Here is a 16616-nt window from a genome sequence, read left to right as displayed (position 1 = left end):
AATGAGCCATCCTATTTTACTACGGTAAATCTTTTACAAGTGAGCCGTAGCGGCTTCATTTCGTCTTTTCTTCCCCCCTCATTTGCTGGCGCCTCACTGCGTGTCATGATTTGCCCTTAGCTTCATGTGTGTTAACGCTGGCGCGGAGTCTTAAAAGACACGCCGGAGCATGTGGAGATGGAAGGCTCTGGGTACGTGGCGACAGGACAATTCGGACAGTGGCTGGCCCGTCGACTGGCTCTATTTGAACGGGGACTGACTAGTCACGAGTGTACCGTTATTAGTGGCTGCCCTTCAGTGTGCTTGTCGTCCCTTATGTACATGCTGTGCACTTTGGATGCGGGCGTTTTGCATTGAGCTGAAATTATGGAATAAAAACATCTTGATGTAGCAATGGCTAGTATCGCACGCCCTGTGACTTGCCCGCCTCTGTTTTTCACACGTTGTAATGATTGTTAACCATAACTGGTCTCTTTGATGGTTCAAATGCCTCTGAGTACTGTGGGACTTAACATCTAAGATCATCAATCCCCATGACTTAGAACTACTTAAACCTAACTAACCTAAGGACATCACACACATCCACGCCCGAGGCAGGATTCGAACCTGCGACTGCAGCAGCAGCACGGTTCCGGACTGTAGCGCCTAGAACCGCTCGGCCAAAGTGGCCGGCTGGTCTGTTTGAGTTTGATCGATTGAGTGGTTAGTGTTTATTCCGCACGTGCATGATGGCTGCTTGCCATTGCAGGTACTACCTTACATTTGCCTTACTGTTACTTGTTTACGCCACAAGCTGTCTGGTACTTTAAATCTGGTGGCTTTCAAGCCAGTGCTATTTTCCTGTGACCCGTCAGGCCCTTTGTTGATACTCTAGTGTTTAATGAACTTGGGTATTTAGTGCCGTTAAATTGCTCATGAGCTCTGTGGTAAAACTGGTTTATTAAGTGGTTACTTTTAACTACTTGGCATATTGTCTTGGGCAACGGCCTTGCCGCAGTGGATACACCGGTTCCCGTTAGATAACCGAAGTTAAGCGCTGTCGGGCGTGGACGGCACTGGATGGGTGACCATCCAGACCGCCATGTGCTGTTGCCGGTTTTCGGGGTGCACTCAGACTCGTGATGCCAATTGAGTAGCTACTCGACCGAATAGTAGCGGCTCTGGTCAAAGAAATCCATCGTAATGGCCGGGAGAGCGGTGTGCTGACCACACGCCCCTCCTATCCGCATCCTCAGCTGAGGATGACACGGCGGTCGGATGGTCCCGATGGGCCACTTGTGGCCTGACGACGGAGTGCTGTGCATATTTTCTTGAATTTATTATTTAATCTTTTAATTATTTCAAGGAAATTTGTCGAACTAATGTATGCTGTTCAAATTGTGTTTTAGACCGTTCTGAAATCTAATTCCTTGGATGAGAGTTTTACTTGTAAATGCTAGCAATTAAGTACTACCTCCTAAATGTAAGCTTTCGTTTCTAACAGAAATTTCAGTCTTGGCGCAAACAAGTCTCTGGCTGTGTATCCCAGGTGACTTATTGACTGTTGTCCTGTTTGAAGTAACTTTCTGAGATCAATGATTTCCCCCTGCTCAGTTAAGCTGTTTTGGGGAAGACGTTTATAACGCCATCATTTTGCCATGTGATGTTGTTAAGCGGTGACTGCTCTGTGCTCCTTTGAGAAACGTTACTGTTTCATAATTATGGCAGATATGAAGGTTTTGTGCAATTTATATTAAGGCCTGGGTGAAGTACATTTTCTTGACTTGTATCAATTAGCTCATGTTTCACTTGAGTGGTGTTTGATTACAGCTGTTAGTTTTACGAGTTGCGGGTCCGCTGTTTGGGGTGGCGCTTGGCCGCGGAGACCTGTTGCTATTAGACAGAGGCTTGGTATTTTTCGGGAGTCTTTGTGCCTTCCCGACATTACGTTAGTGGAGCTGTTTGTGTTGGCAACGTATTTCGTAAGTTAAATTTTTTTAGCCTACGCTCTTATTTACAAACTCTTATGTGAATATTTTCCACCAAATGTTTTATATCACTCCTGAAATGGGTAATATTATTCGATTTATGATTAACCTTTAGATTTTCTAAATTAGAGTTTTTCACCCTGTACTTGTGTTAATATTCGGAAACTTTGAGCTTACTTTCTGTAGTGATCAATGTTTGAGATGTTTTTCTAATTATTTTGCCATCACTTCCGTATTGTATTCATTCTATGCACGTAAAAGAAAATCTTGCTGGATCATAACTGTCTGTTCTGAAAATTGAATGTTTGGACTCATTTGGTTGGTTCAAATGGTTCAGAGCACTGCAGGACCTAACGTCTGAGGTCATCAGTCCCCTAGAACTTAGAACTACTTAAACCTAACTAACCTAAGGACATCACACACAGCCATGCCCAAGGCAGGATTCAAACCTGCGACCGTAGCGGTCGCGCGGTTCCGGACGGAAGTGCCTAGAACCGCCTGGCCACTCCGGACGCTTCGTTATTTGGTAACCAGTAATCGCAGCTGCAGATGTTCCTTTAAAGGCTAGCCTGATTGATGTGGAAATCAACTAATTTTTTTTTTTAATTTCAGTGATTATTCCTGAAACTGAGAAATACTTGAGGGGCGTTCTTAGCCGTTCCGTGAAGGTTAACTGAGTTTGCTCGTTGCTCGTTCTATGGCATGGTTAATATTATGTTCGGTTTGTTAGTGTAATGTATACTGTAAATAAACGTGAACTATCAAAGGCAAAATGATGCGATTATCGTGGGTTTTCCCTTCCATGTGTCCTTTTCCTTTCCCTTCTTATGTAAACAGATTTCAACAAGTATACAGATACAACTTTGGGGTACATTTTACAATCATATTTGGGATTAAAGTTTTCATTAATATCCGGAAATGTTCAATGTGAACTCCACCAGACGCATGGTAAACGTCTAAAGTTCAAAATAGTGCCATCCTCTTACATGAGCAGAGTTACTGCGATGGCTATTACTGCTATGCTTCATCACAGTTCACTTAAAGTTGGGGAGGCACATAGATAGCGTCCTTTACTCCCCCTAAAAAACATAGAATATGATCAGGCGACCTCGGAGGCCAATGATGCAAAGTGAGAGCTATCCGGTCATTATGGCCCATCTATCGTTGACGCAGCTCATTGGTAAGAAATGCTCTTACATGCAGGTGCCAATACGGTGGTGTATCGTACTGTAGAAAAATGACATTTTTCATCGTGTACTCGCAACAGTGGAAGACGCCAGCGTTCCAGTACATATTGGTACCTGATTCTTTTAAATGTCGTTCAGAAGAAAAGAACTGGTAGTAAATATTATCTCAGGAAATGATAAAAAACCTCTGAAGCTTTTTAGTCCCTATTGTGCTCGACTGCGATGTGTGGCTGCTGTGTTCTCCACATTCTTATGTTGTGATAGTTCACTTTTCGACTTAAATGGTACATGGCCTTGTCAACGAGCACTAAACGTTAAATAAAATTGTACTACCTACACTTCAAGAAATACTTCACCAAACTTTACATTTTTGTTTATTACCACTAAATCCACCAAGAAGGGCGGAGAAAGACAACAAAGACTCACAAACAAGAAAGATCTTAAGGAATTTGATGAGCTTGTAAAATCAAAACTCCCCCAATGTACAAAACTTATTGTAATGCAATAGAATGAATATGTAATGTAATAAAATAAAATATGAGAAGTGACTTACACAAAAAAAACACACATAAATGCAATGGCTCAGCATAAGAGAGAAATAACTAATGTAGGTATATTATTTACAGGGTAATATGTTGTTTAATTTAGCCCGACGTGTATAAGCACTCAGTAAATTAGCTCAGTTCTGAGGGTAGTTACGTATTCGTCGATAACTAATTGTCCTTTTCTTATTTCCCAACAACATGGATATGATTCCAGGTTCGTGAGAAGTCGTGTGCTTATTGCACCAGAGAATATTTGCCATCTGTTCGATGAACACTACTGTAATATGTAACTTACCGTGGTTTCGTCTCGATTCCCCAATATAAGATAACAAGAGTAGCATCTACAGATGAAATCCTATAATGGAACTGGAATCCTGTGACCAGACCTTTTCTGCCTGGGATGTTATCTCGTTATATAAAGAAAATCCGTAAATAAAATCGTTAAATTATTCGTAGCTGCCTCCGGTCTCATGGGATCTGAAAGAAAGTTAATTGTCCTAACCGACGGCACGTCCCGTAGTTGAGCTAAAAGAAAAATGTTAAAGATTTTTCTAAGATGGCGCCTAACAATGAAAATTCTTTGTTAAGGCCCATATCTACTTAAGGCAGTCTATTTATGTTGGATTGGCAGAAGAGCCAACACCGTGTTACTACTGGAGGCCGAAATGCACGCGTTTTAGCTCACGAAGGCTGACGTGAGGTCTGGAACATGACAAGGAATTCCGAAAGTGGACGTAATTAGTTTGATACTTAACTTTAATCCATTAATGATGAACGTCGCGCTTGACGGTACAGGATTCACAATATTATCTGTTCAGAAGACATTCTAGTAACTGAATATGCCGCCTTGCTAGGTCGTAGCAAATGACGTAGCTAAAGGCTATGCTAACTATCGTCTCGGCAAATGAGAGCGTATGTAGTCAGTGCACCATCGCTAGCAAAGTCGGCTGTACAATTGGGTGAGTGCTAGGAAGTCTCTCTAGACCTGCCGTGTGGTGGCGCTCGGTCTGCAATCACTAATAGTGGCGACACGCGGGTCCGACGTATACCAACGGACCGCGGCCGATTTAAAGGCTACCACCTAACAAGTGTGATGTCTAGCGGTGACACCACAATTTATCAGACTAACAATAGATTGACCACATACACAAAATTCTTTCGACAAAATAACCATTATATTTTTCGGGTTTTAAGTACAACTTACATTATCAATTGGTACAGCAAGATGAGCTTTACACAAGAACGTCTTCTTAGGTCCGAATCCAAGCAGATAAGATAAGCGAATGACAAAGGAAAGATAGTTCATGAATAGAAGCGCAAGAGTCCATGGAATAACATGTCCATTGTAGTTCTATCTCTTCTTTTTTGTCGTACTAGTCGATTATTTATAAAATTTATCGTATTATTTAGTTTACATATTTTTTTAAACTCAAGTCCACCCAGGAGAGCCAGTACATTATGCAGAACATATCACTAGGAATGATCTTGATGGTTGGGCTGAAGACATGACAGACTATTAATAACGTTCGATGTGCTGCCTTTCAGCCATCAGAGAAGATGAATTTGCTGAGCTACTAACAAAAGTAAAGGTATTACTCTATCACAATGATGATTGATCTAGAAGATTGGGTCCACCACACACTAAATGTCCTGCAGTCTCTCATTTCTCTTGGATCAACCATCTGCGACAGGGGAACCTGAGAAGATGGGATAAGAAGCCGGATCACGGTAGAATGAGTGACTGTGAAGAAGCTCACCAAGATTTGGCAGAACGGAGCAATAACGAACAACACAAAGATCAGGCTTCCTAAATTACTTGTGTTTTTGTGGATAATGACCTTCAAGGCCAGAGACAAACAGCCCGTTGATGAATTTGAGCTTTGGCGTTGGCGCAGAATGCTGCCCGGGAAATAGACTGAATAAACAACAAATGTGGCCACTATTGAGCAGCTCAGTATGTCCAGCCGCCTTTCTTCTCGTGTCAACCAAAAACTCCATTTCCTTGGGAATATTGTGAGAACAGATGTAGAACGTCAAGAGAAAATAATGACGGAAGGAAATATCAAGGGCAGAAGACCGAGAGGAAGAGCAGCGAGCAGATGAGCAGATCAAACCAAGATCTGCGGTCTACCTCTTCAGCAAGCTCTAGAAGAAGCTGGTAGCCACCCGGGATGGAGATGCTTGATTCATGGCGTCATGACACTCAGAATTGAGAACAACGACTCGTGATGGTCGCCACCATGAATGGAGTCTAGTAATTGAGTCCTCTATGGCCTGCAATGCAATCATCGCCGCGAAACACGCTAAACGGACACTCTCGGTTGACACGACAAGTATACCACTGTGGACCGCGTGCAAAACTCTCTGGCATACGCACTGCGTCTCGACCTTTGGATTTTCCCTTGCAGACTCAACCAGTGTCACAGTGTCATGAAACTGATGGTGCCATCACCGAATGCTTTGAACTACAGGAGCTGCAGAGCCGTACTCTCGACGGAAATTACACTACTGGCCATTAAAATTGCTACACCACGAAGATGACGTGCTACAGACGCGAAATTTAACCGACAGGAAGAAGATGCTGTGATATGCAAATGATTAGCTTTCCAGAGCATTCACACAAAGTTGGCGTCGGTGGCGACACCTACAACGTGCTGACAAGAGGAAAGTTTCCAACCGATTTCTCATACACAAACAGCAGTTGACCGGCGTTGCCTGTGAAACGTTGTTGTGATGCCTCGTGTAAGGAGGGGAAATGCGTACCATCACGATCCGACTTTCATAAAGGTCGGATTGTAGCCTATCGCGATTGTGGTTTATCGTATCGCGACATTGGTCCTCGCGTTGGTCGAGATCCTATGACTGCTAGCAGAATATGGAATCGGTGGGTTCAGGAGGGTAATACGGAACGTCGTGCTGGATCCCAAAGGCCTCGTATCACTAGCAGTCAAGATGACAGCCATCTTATCCTCATGGCTGTAACGGATCGTGCAGCCACGTCTCGATCCCTGAGTCAACAGATAGTGACGTTTGCAAGACAACAACCATCTGCACGAACAGTTCGACAACGTTTGCAGCAGCATGGACTATCAGCTCGGAGAGCATGGCTGCGGTTACCCTTGACGCCACATCACAGACAGGAGCGGCTGCGATGGTGTACTCAACGACGAACCTGAGTGCACGAATGGCAAAACGTCTTTTTTTTTCAGATGAATCCAGGTTCTGTTAACAGCATCATGATGGTCACATCCGTGTTTGGCGACATCGCAATGAACGCAAATTGGAAGCGTGTATTCGTCATCGCGATACTGGCGTATCACCTGACGTGATGGTATGGGGTGCCATTGGTTACACGTCTCGGTCACCTCTTGTTCTCATTGACGGCACTTTGAACAGTGGACGTTACATTTCATATGTTTTACGGCCCTTGGCTCTACCCTTCATTCGATCCCTGCGAAACTCTACATTTCAGCAGGATAATTCACGACCGCATGTTGCAGGTCCTGTACGGGCCTTTCTGGATACAGAAAATGTTCGACTGCTGCCCTGGCCAGCACATTCTCGAGATCTCTCACCAACAGAAAAAGTATGGTCAATGGTGGCCGAACAACTGGCTCGTCACAATACACCAGTCACTGCTCTTGATGAACTGTGGTATCGTGTTGAACCTGCATGGCGAGCTGTACCTGTACACGCCATCCAAGCTCTGTTTGACTCAATGCCCAGGCGTATCAAGGCCGTTACTACGGCCTGAGTTGGTGGTTGTGGGTACTAATTTCTTAGGATCTATGCACCCAAATTGCGTGAAAATGTAATCACTTGTCTGTTCTAGTATAATATATTTGTCCAATGGATACCCGTTTATCATCTGCAATTTTAATTGCTAGTAGTGTAGGTCTGACAGCTGTAAATGAACTGAACCTATTGAAACGGAGAACGCAAATAACCTTTTGTTGTTGTATTATCGCATCTCTACTCGACTTACATGCGTAATGAACGAACGTGCGCGCGACGAATCCGACTGCGCCAGGCACTCCCCTGCAGGCAACCACATGAACCAGAAAGCTTACAAATGGCGCCAAGGAGAATTTTTGCTTCGATACGTAAGTTAAAAGTGCCCGAAGTTTCTGTCTTCATTCGTGTGAAAAATGTAGTGATGTGAAACTGGATGACTCTTTTTGGAACACTGCATCGGCGTTGCGCACTGGTTGGCCAACATATCAGGAGCCCGAAATTGTACGCCTGGAGCCCTCTATGCTAAACACCTGCGTATGGCACGAGCCATGCTAATTTCTGTCGTTGGTTACACGCCATTGGCCAGCACGGGTGAGTGAGACTGGCGCATTCAGCAGTAACAATCACTGGGTGGTTTTGGAAATCAGCCTTAAGCAAAGACAACTGTGTTTGCACAAGGCTGATTTCCAAAGCCACCCAGTTTTTAAATCGCAAACACGGAAGAAAGAAAAGAGGAGCTTCAAACCTTAGAAAATGAGTAACACTCACGTTCATTGCTCTGTCAAAGATATTTAAAGCACACAAGGAGTAAAAGAAGTAGGTATATAAAATCTTTTTTGACAAAAATGTCACAGGTACACCGTTTCCGCGCTACGTTTTGTTACCACATCACAAAACTAAGCCACCCTCAAAACAATATACCAAAATAGCTGGGAGAAACTGCCTAGCTAGGCTAATTCACACACAGGTTATATTTATACCTCCCCGCATGAACCATGGACCTTGCGGTTGGTGGGGAGGCTCGCGTGCCTCAGCGATACAGATAACCGTACTGTAGGTGCAACCACAACGGAGGGGTATCTGTTGAGAGACCAGGCAAACGTGTGGTTCCGGAAGTAGGGTAGCAGCCTTTTCAGTAGTTGCAGGGGCAACAGTCTGGATGATTGACTGATCTGGCCTCGTGACACTAACCAAAACAGCCTTGCTGTGCTGGTACTGCGCCGGGGTGGCCGAGCGGTTCTAGGCGCTTCAGTCTGGAACCGCGCACCCGCTACGGTCGCAGGTTCGAATCCTGCCTCGGGCATGGATGTGTGTGATGTCCGTAGGTTGGTTAGGTTTAAGTAGTTCTAAGGGACTGATGACCTCAGCAGTTAAGTCCCATAGTGCTCAGAGCCATTTTTGCTGGTACTGCGAACGGCTGAAAGCAAGGGGAAACTACAGCCGTAACTTTTCGCGAGGGCACGCAGCTTTACTGCATGGTTAAATGATGATGGCGTCCTCTCGGGTAAAATATCCCGGAGGTAAAATAGCCCCCATTCGGATCTCCGGGCGGGGACTACTCAAGAGGACGTCGTTATCAGGAGAACGAAAACTGGCGTTCTACGGATCGGAGCGTGGCATGTCAGATCCCTTAATCGGGCAGGTAGGTTAGAAAATTTAAAAAGGGAAATGGATAGGTTAAAGTTAGATATAGTGGGAATTAGTGAAGTTCGGTGGCAGGAGGAACAAGACTTTTGGACGGGTGAATACAGGGTTACAAATACAAAATCAAATAGGGGTAATGCAGGAGTAGGTTTAATAATGAATAAAAAAAATAGGAGTGCGGGTTAGCTACTACAAACAGCATAGTGAACGCATTATTGTGGCCACGATAGACACAAAGCCCACGCCAACTACAGTAGTACAAGTTTATATGCCAACTAGCTCTGCAGATGGTGAAGAAATTGATGAAATGTATGATGAGATAAAAGAAATTATTCAGGTAGTGAAGGGAGACTAAAATTTAATAGTCATGGGTGACTGGAAATCGAGAGTAGGAAAAGGGAGAGAAGGAAACATAGTAGGTGAATATGGATCGGGGGTAAGAAATGAAACAGGAAGCCGTCTGGTAGAATTTTGCACAGAGCATAACTTAATCATACTTAACACTTCGTTCAAGAATCATAAAAGAAGGTTGTATACATGGAAGAATCCTGGAGATACTAGAAGGTATCAGATAGATTATATAATGGTAAGACTGAGATTCAGGAACCAGGTTTTAAATTGTAAGACATTTCCAGGGAGAGATGTGGACTCTGACCAAAATCTATTGGTTAAGAACTGTAATTTAAAACTGAAGAAACTGCAAAAAGGTGGGAATTTAAGGAGATGGGACCTGGATAAACTGACTAAACCAGAGGTTGTTCAGAGTTTCAGGGAGAGCATAAGTGAACAATTGACAGGAATGGGAGAAAGAAATACAGTAGAAGAATGTGTAGCTCCGAGGGATGAAGTAGTGAAGGCAGCAGAGGATCAAGTAGGTAAAAAGACGAGGGCTAATAGAAATCTTTGGGTAACAGAAGAAATATTGAATTTAATTGACGAAAGGAGAAAATATAAAAAGGCAGTAAATGAAGCAGGCAAAAAGGAATACAAACGTCTCAAAAATGATATCGACGGGAAGTCCAAAATGGCTAAGCAGGGATGGCTAGAGGACAGATGTAAGGATGTAGAGGCTTATCTCACTAGGGGTAAGATAGATACTGCCTACAGGAAAATTAAAGAGACCTTTGGAGAGAAGAGAACCACTTGTGTGAATATCAAGAACTCAGATGGAAACCCAATTCTAAGCAAAGAAGGGAAGGCAGAAAGGTGGAAGGAGTATATAGACGTACTTGAGGACAATATTATGGAAATGGAAGAGGACGTAGATGAAGACGAAATGGGAGATAAGATACTCCGTGAAGAGTTTGACAGAGCACTGAAAGACCTGAGTCGAAACAAGGCCCCGGGAGTAGACAACATTCCATTAGAACTACTGACGGCCTTGGGAGAGCCAGTCCTGACAAGACTCTACCATCTGCTGAGCAAGATGTATGAGACAGGCGAAATACCCTCAGACTTCAAGAAGGATATAATCATTCCAATCCCAAATAAAGCAGGTGTTGACAGACGTGAAAATTACCGAACTATCAGTTTAATAAGTCACAGCTGCAAAATACTAAAGCGAATTTTTTACAGACGAATGGAAAAACTGGTAGAAGCCGATCTCGGGGAATATAAGTTTGGATTCCGTAGAAATATTGGAACACGTGAGGCAATACTGACCTTCCGACTTATCTTAGAAGAAAGATTAAGGAAAGGCAAACTTACGTTTCTAGCATTTGTAGACTTAGAGAAAGTTTTTGCCAATGTTGACTGGAATTCTCTCTTTCAAATTCCAAAGGTAGCAGGGGTAAAATACAGGGAGCGAAAGGCTATTTACAATTTGTACAGAAACCAGATGGGAGTTATAAGAGTCGAGGGGCATTAAAGGGAAGCAGTGGTTGGGAAGGGAGTGAGACAGGGTTGTAGCCTCTCTCCGATGTTATTCAATCTGTGTATTGAGCAAGCAGTAAAGGAAACAAAAGATACATTCGGAGTAGGTATTAAAATCAATGGAGAAGAAATAAAAACTTTGAGGTTCGCCGATGACACTGCAATTCAATCAGAGACGGCAAAGGACTTTTGAAGAGCAGTTGAACGGAATGGACAGTGTCTTGAAAGGGGGATATAAGCTGACCATCAACAAAAGCAAAACGAGGATAATGGAATGTAGTCGAATTAAGTCGGGTGATGCTGAGGGAATTAGATTAGGAAATGAGACACTTAAAGTAGTAAAGGAGTTTTGCTATTTGGGGAGCAAAATAACTGATGATGGTCGAAGTAGAGAGGATATAAAATGTAGACTGGCAATGGCAAGGAAAGCGTTTCTGAAGAAGAGAAATTTGTTAACATCGAGTATAGATTTAAGTGTCAGGAAGTCGTGTCTGAAAGTATTTGTATGGAGTGTAACCATGTATGGAAGTGAAACATGGACGATAAATAGTTTGGACAAGAAGAGAATAGAAGGTTTCGAAATGTGGTGCTACAGAAGAATGCTGAAGATTAGATGGGTAGATCACATAACTAATGAGGAGATACTGAATAGAATCGGGGAGAAGAGGAGTTTGTGGCACAACTTGACTAGAAGAAGGGGCCGGTTGATAGGACTTGTTCTGAGGTATCAAGGGATCACCAGTTTAGTATTGGGGGGCTGCATGGAGGGCAAAAATCGTAGAGGGACACCAAGAGGATGAATACACTAAGCAGATTCAGAAGGATGTAGGTTTCAGTAAGTACTGGGAGACGAAGAAGCTTGCACAGGATAGAGAAGCGTGGAGAGCTGCATCAAACCAGTCTCAGGACTGAAGACCACAACATCAACAACTCTAAGTTGTAGGGGACTGATGACCTCAGATGTTAAGTCCCATAGTGCTCGGAGTCGTTTGAACCACTTTTTGCAAGAGCATTCAGATTATCCACTCACAATACATTAAGATTCGTTGCCAAATCCAAAATTTATTTTAGACATACACTGAAGCGCCAAAGAAACTGGTATGCAAAGATAGGTAAACAGGCAGAATACGGTGCTGGAGTCGGCAACGCAGTTGTTAGATCGGTTACTGCTGCTGCAACGGCAGGTTATCAAGATTTAAGTGAGTTTGAACAATTCCGACGGAATTGGGCAATCCCAGCAGTACAATGCAACACGTCCAGAAATCCTACAGAGTGGCTCCAGGAACAGTCTTCTGAGTGACCACCAAACTCCAAGACATGTACACTATTGAGCATATCTGGGATGCCTTGCAATGTGTTGTTCAGAAGAGATCTCCACCCCATTGTACTCGTACGGATTCATGGAGAGCGCTCCAGGATTCGTAGTGTCAGTTCCGTCCAGAATTACTTCAGACATTAGTCGAATCCGTATCACGTCTTGTTGCGGCACTTTTATGTGCTCGCAGGGCCCTGCACTGTATTAGGCAGGTGGACCAGATATTTGGCTCTTCAGTGTAATATGCATAAAGAGACAATACGAAACTAAAACTAAACTCTATCCGAACAGGCCTTGGAAGACCCAACGGTACCGACCGACCGCCGTGTCATCCTCAGCCGATAGGCGCCAGTGGACATGAATATGGAGGGGCACGTGGTCAATACACTGTTCTCCCGGCTGTTGTCAGTTTTCATAACTGGAGCATCAAATTGCCAGGTAGTCACAACAAACAGCTGAAGACTCGCAAGAATTAACAAAATGGACAATACTGTTACGGAAACAAGTCTTAGCTGCTACGAAGCAGTAGAGGTATGTATTACTCAATCACACCTTAGAGAGAAAAAGTGTGTGTATGTGTGTGTATGAGAGAGATCGATAGAGAGAGAGAGAGAGAGAACAAAGAACTGCAGGACGAGATCTACCAATAACAGCAGTATCATTGCGACTATCAACTATACAGATCATAACACACCAGGCCTACGTGCGACTCCACATAAACCAGAAAAACAAAGGAATACACGTAATCACTAAGAAAAACAAAATATTGCCTACGTAATTCGAGAGAAACAGCGTGAAATTATTCTTTGGTGAGGAAAAGGAAAGATATCAGTATGCGCATATTACCCAACCACACAGTGACCACCTGGAAATACTGCAAGGATGTAGACAGAAACTGGGCTCACAAAGGCCAGTACAGGAAACAAAAGAAACATTCAGAGTCGGTATTAAAATCCATGGAGAAGAAATAAAAACTTTGAGGTCCGCCGAAGACACTGTAATTCTATCAGAGACAGCAAAGGACTTGGAAGAGTAGTTGACCGGAATGGAAAGTGTCTTGAAAGGAGTATATAAGATGAATATAAACAAAAGCAAAACGAGGATAATGGAATGTAGTCGAATTAGTCGGGTGATGCTGAGGGAATTAGGTTAGGAAATGAGACACTTAGAGTAGTAAAGGAATTTTGCTATTTGGGGCGCAAAATAACTGATGATCGTCGAAGTAGAGAAGATATAAAATGTAGACTGGCAATGGCAAGAAAGCGTTTCTGAAGAAGAGAAATTTGTTAACATTAAGTAAGTTAACTGCTCCCTACATGCGTGTTTGCATGGTCCAGCATCCCGGAAAAGTATATTTCTTCCGAGAATGTGGGCACCCTCTTTCTCTCTCTCTCTCTCGCTCGCTCACTCGCTCGCTCTCCACAAAAAATCGTGACGACAGATCACGTGAGGACTCAAAAAAAAAAAAATTGATTCATTCTGAACACACGGCAGAGGCTTCAGTCTATCGATACTTTCGCTACTGACTTCGTTGCAAGCCAAATATGTCACTAAACAAACTGATCAAATGATTTGAAGTTCGAGATACTCCTAGGGCCAACGTCGGAGAAATGACCAAAGATCACTATCGACATAATCACGTGATATTCTGGTCAGACATTAGTGGTGGCTCATGGTGACTTATTTTAATGAGTGGATGAAAGGTGAGACACACCCAGCAGAGTCTGTCTTAGAGGCGAAGGGTCGACAGACTCCATATTAATGTCCACCAGTACGTGTCCAGATACTTTTCATGAGATAGTGTATGCTGCCGTAATTATGCAGAGATGGAGAGGCTTGCAAATGATAGACTAGCGCCAAATGCTGCATTAAACACTTCGGACTGAACACCACAAAACCAATACCTTCCCCTATTTATCCCAGTTCTCACAGCTTTCGTCTTTGTTTATTTTTCTGTGGTAAACAGCATATTCATGCCGGATTTTCTATCCATTCTTTCAAAAACGGTTCAAATGGCTCTGAGCACTGTGGAACTTAACATCTGACGTCATAAGTCCCCTAAACGTAGAACTACTTAAACCTAACTAACCTAAGAACATCACACACATCCATCCCCGAGGCAGGATTCGAACGTGCGACCGTAGCAGCAGCGCGGTTCCAGACTATCCATTCTTCACTTCTACTCAAATATACAGCATCATCTGCGTAAGTTAGCATTCCACTTATACCACGTCGGTGTAAGGCTCCTTCTATTCGTAACAACTATTACGTTAGTTGCTCACTTCATATTTCGCAGACTGCGAAAACGGCAAGACCGAAAATCTGCTGACACCAAAGAAGGGGTTTTACTTTCTATGTTTCGAGTGTGTTTCCCATACCTGCTTTGTAATTTGATAGTCTCCACATTTGTGCGTAGGCTTTTTTCAGTATGTCGGCAATGAAAGCACTCACCTACATTAATGCCAAAAGAACTAGTAAACACAGATAATGCGCGCAGATAATCCACTGACTTCAGATTACTGTCGTTAGCCACAGTCGAAGTCGACAATAAAATAATAATACCGTGTTCGGCAGATGAGTCAAAACAAAACCCAGCAATTCACAACACATATGAATCACCACCATTTACAAGGTTTCAGCATTGTTTCTGTCTATTATCTCTACTTACTTAAACAGGCGTACATCTTTTTGTCACACTGTAATGCACATTAACATCAAAGTTGTGATTCAGTTTAATCACTCAACAGGACAAGTAACCGTAAATATTCGCTAAAGATTAGAATACATAAAGCTGGTTACATCCACTGCTTTGAGAGAAGAGTAAATGTAGCTGCTTTCGGAAAATGATCAATCAAATGTTTTAACTCATTCACTACAAAAGGTGAAAGAGTGGAGGAGAGAGTATTTTTAAAACTATGTTTTGTTTGGATAGAAATATATAGAGAATGGATAGGGGTGGCAAGTGGAAGGGAGGAGAATTGACGCAAGTGGAGTTGGATGGGAGGGAAGGGGGAGGGGAAGCGGAGTACATGGTCAAGGTAATAATCGAAGGTCATTGACTTCTGTCCCTGAATGTAGGCAACACAAAGGTCAAACTGTATCCAGAGTCACCATTGCATTACTACTGACATGCATTTCACTTTATTTTCAAACATCTTCAAAAAAAATGGTTCAAATGGCTCTGAGCACTATGGGACTTAACATCTGTGGCCATCAGTCCCCTAGAACTTAGAACTACTGAAACCTAACTAACCTAATGACATCACACACATCCATGCCCGAGGCAGGATTCGAACCTGCGACCGTAGCAGTCTCACGGTTGCGGACTGAGCGCCGAGAACCGCTCGGCCACCACGGCCGGCCCAAACATCTTCAGTACATACTATAACAATGTAGTTTTTCTTTCAAATCTGCTTGCCAAGATTGTAAGCAGTTCTCATGTTTTTTAACTCCTGCCATTAGACAACATTACGTAACGAATATGACTCACGATTTTCTGTTTCCCTCTTCATTTTAATTTTCTTCCACACACTGATGTCTACGTACAGATACTCGATTTTAGCACATTACATTTTTACTGACACTGAATGTATTTTGGTCTTCATGCTTTGTAGATCCACTAATACCTCGTGTACTGTATTCTGCTATTGCGAGATACAATCGTCTTCCATTCTGTTTCGTATTAGTGTTTGCGGAACATTCACCTGGACTTTCGTGGGACCTGTGCTAGTAACCGAAGGTACCATGAAAGGTGTGGGCTATGTGAACACTGTTGCGGACCACCAGCAGCTCTCCATGCTTCATGGTTTCCCTGTCAGTAATGACATTTTCCATCAGGATAAGTCTATGTCAAGAGGCCAGAATCGTGCTATATTTGCCTGATCTGAACACGACGGAACACATGTGGGACACCATTGTGCACTGGCTCTGTGTCTACGAATCACCAGTCCATAATTAACGGGAATTATGTGACCTGTGCACAGATATCTGGAGTCACATACCTCCCAAAAACCTGCCAAATCCATGTCACACAGAATCGCTGCTGTATTAGGTTCCGAAGGTGGACCAGCATGCTGTTTAGCAGGTAGTCATAATGTTTTCCACTCAAGAGTGTAGCTGCACCTCGCAGATCCTTACCAGCTTACAACTGACGCCTACTTTAGTTTCAATGCGTAAATTAAAATTCACTAAACGCTAAACGTCAGTGCAAATAGTTATCTGTAGCAACTGAACCCAATATGGTTTGAAACACAATCGTTGGTGCAAAACTCTCTAGCCAGCCGTGACAATAGGTAACTGTTGGCTGGCATGGTTGAGCCTATTTCGAAACAGGATGTATAATGGGAGAGGT

General features: G+C 43.2%; 1 pseudogene; it reads left to right on the top strand.

The window, feature by feature from the left end:
• The first annotated feature begins 978 nt into the window (after window positions 1-978).
• On the top strand, window positions 979-1095 carry LOC124555558 (annotated as a pseudogene).
• The last annotated feature ends 15521 nt before the right edge of the window (window positions 1096-16616 follow it).

This window comes from Schistocerca americana, chromosome 1, assembly GCF_021461395.2.
Source record: "Schistocerca americana isolate TAMUIC-IGC-003095 chromosome 1, iqSchAmer2.1, whole genome shotgun sequence".
Taxonomy (NCBI): Eukaryota; Metazoa; Arthropoda; class Insecta; order Orthoptera; family Acrididae; genus Schistocerca; species Schistocerca americana.
The sequence above is the reverse complement of the archived record's forward strand: the minus strand, read 5'-3'. Positions and strand labels throughout refer to the sequence as shown.